Below are 2,217 nucleotides of genomic sequence, written 5' to 3'. Positions count from 1 at the left end.
TAACTCTCTAAAATATTATCCATGCTTCTAGTTTGTGTATTTATGGTGTAGTACTTTTGTTCATTTATACATCTCTATAATATTTACTTCTTTTTTCATCAACTCTTCATTAGAATTGTTGATTATCTATGAAGTGTACTTTATAAATATAATGTAGAGAAGGGGTTCAATTTGGAACAATTTTCTCCATTTACAATTTTCACTAAATAATTGATTTTATTTTTAGTTTTTTCATTATTATTATGAGACATATAATAGATTATATATCTTGGTCCTGATACATATTTTATTTTGTTTATTTTAAATATATATTTTTCATACTTAGTAGAAATGATACAAAACAATTCACATTGCTAATACATATGTTGAATGTTTTTCAGAATATCCAAGGATACCTACATTTGTTATCAAGCCAGCAAGCTATTTGATAGAGTGGGCATATAAGGTCGTTTGCTCTCATTTTGGAATTTGCCAGCCTCAAATGCTAACACCAGCAAGGATTAGATATGTAACACTCAATAGAACATTTAGTTGTAACAAAGCTGTTGAAGAACTTGGCTACAAGCCTATTGTAACACTACAGGTTCGAAAATTAAACTCTTTTTCTATTATCTTCATAGTTTTCTCTATTGGTGTAACTCATTTTTATTTGAAATGTTCATACACTTTTGACTTATGGTCTAGGATGGTTTAAAGAAAGCAGTGAGAATGTATATTCGATTGAGGAATAAAGATTTATCTAAGAGATAGTAAAGGTATGAATTTTTACATCAATCGCCCCTGTACTCTCATTATATATCATCCTTGATGTATAAAGTACATCCTACTAGATCTATACGTTGGCAATATTTTTTCTAACAATGTTAGATGTCAACACACTATGTGAAGCACAAATTAATGAATACCAATACGTGCTTATGAGAGAGCTAAGTACCAAAAATTACAATAAATTAGGTAGTTTTGATTCTGCCCGCAAAAGTATTACACTATTACTAGAACAATTGTATGATGAATAATAATTTTCAACTCATTATAGTAGTGATCAAGGTATCAGTGGTTCAAGTTTGATATGCATGATCTTAAAAGAATGCTACCCTAAAATATTATAAATTATGAAGACAACATCAGCTCCACTACTCTACCAACAGCACTAAGACTATTTAGAAAAGAACTATGTATTCAGAAAAAAAATCAGGGCTAACGGGTGAGCAACACATCATGTATGTAGGTTGTATATACTGATTGTACGCATATCTTATCATAGCTTTGTGTGCAATATTAGAACATTATAGTGTCATGGATTCGTTGTGACATCATCTCATGTTTCTTACAGTTGTGATGTAAGACAACTCTACAAATGTCAAAAGCCAAAGCCAGAGGGTGATGATGTCTCCATTAATAAAAAAAACTCGAGTTTGTGTATTCTTTATTGTACTAAGGAAAGCTATGTAATGGATTGTAAATTAGTTTCAGGTAAGGATCAACTATAATGCTCTAATGGTTATGCATGTATTTATGTTATTTTGAAATGTAGATGATATTGTATTTTCTTTTATGTTCCTCTCATCATGTGAAATGTGAAATTAACGCCATCGTAACTACTGATAATGCCTTGATTCGATAATGAGTAACGGAAAACTTGTTGTATTGCAAGTTCCTCAAACTTTCAAATTCAAGATGTTTTGACTAGTCTTCACCCATTCATATTCATTTTATTATCATTTTTTCCCTACACACATAGTTGTATCCTTTGTTCTATTCTTCATTTTAGATACCCTTGTAAATAAGTTAAATATTTATTTTAGATGATATCACTACCAGAAAACAAAGATTTCATGAAAGTGACATATTTTGTGAAAGGTGTGCAATATATAATGAAAATATTTTTATTTCATGAAGGTGGTACATTAACTGTGATGAAAATATATTTTTGTGAAGGTATTCCCACAAACAATGAGGAAAAGTGACAATTGGATGGCAGTTACCTCAAACTCTTGTCAAAATAGCTATCCCTCATGAGTATAACATACTCCCCATCTCCACTGCTCATTTGCTCTAGAACAGAGATATGTGGCGGCTCAAGGAGTAGAAAGTGCACATGAGGTCTCAATGGGATGCACCAGAGCTGGTGTGTTGTGGCGCCAAATGGTGTTGCTTGGGCAAGACGTGTGGGCAGGGACGCACCAAATCTATGAGGAACCCTCCTCAGTTAGCCAA

At 31.9% G+C, this 2,217-nt stretch overlaps 1 long non-coding RNA gene across 1 annotated transcript; it reads left to right on the top strand.

Moving 5' to 3' along the window:
* Window positions 1-393: 393 nt before the first annotated feature.
* On the top strand, window positions 394-1,495 carry LOC136530426 (uncharacterized). Its single transcript, XR_010777774.1, has 3 exons — window positions 394-583; window positions 685-755; window positions 1,334-1,495. It is a non-coding gene; the product is annotated as an uncharacterized lncRNA (long non-coding RNA).
* Window positions 1,496-2,217: the final 722 nt, after the last annotated feature.

The sequence above is a fragment of the Miscanthus floridulus genome, chromosome 2, assembly GCF_019320115.1.
Source record: "Miscanthus floridulus cultivar M001 chromosome 2, ASM1932011v1, whole genome shotgun sequence".
Lineage (NCBI taxonomy): Eukaryota > Viridiplantae > Streptophyta > Magnoliopsida > Poales > Poaceae > Miscanthus > Miscanthus floridulus.
The sequence above is the reverse complement of the archived record's forward strand: the minus strand, read 5'-3'. Positions and strand labels throughout refer to the sequence as shown.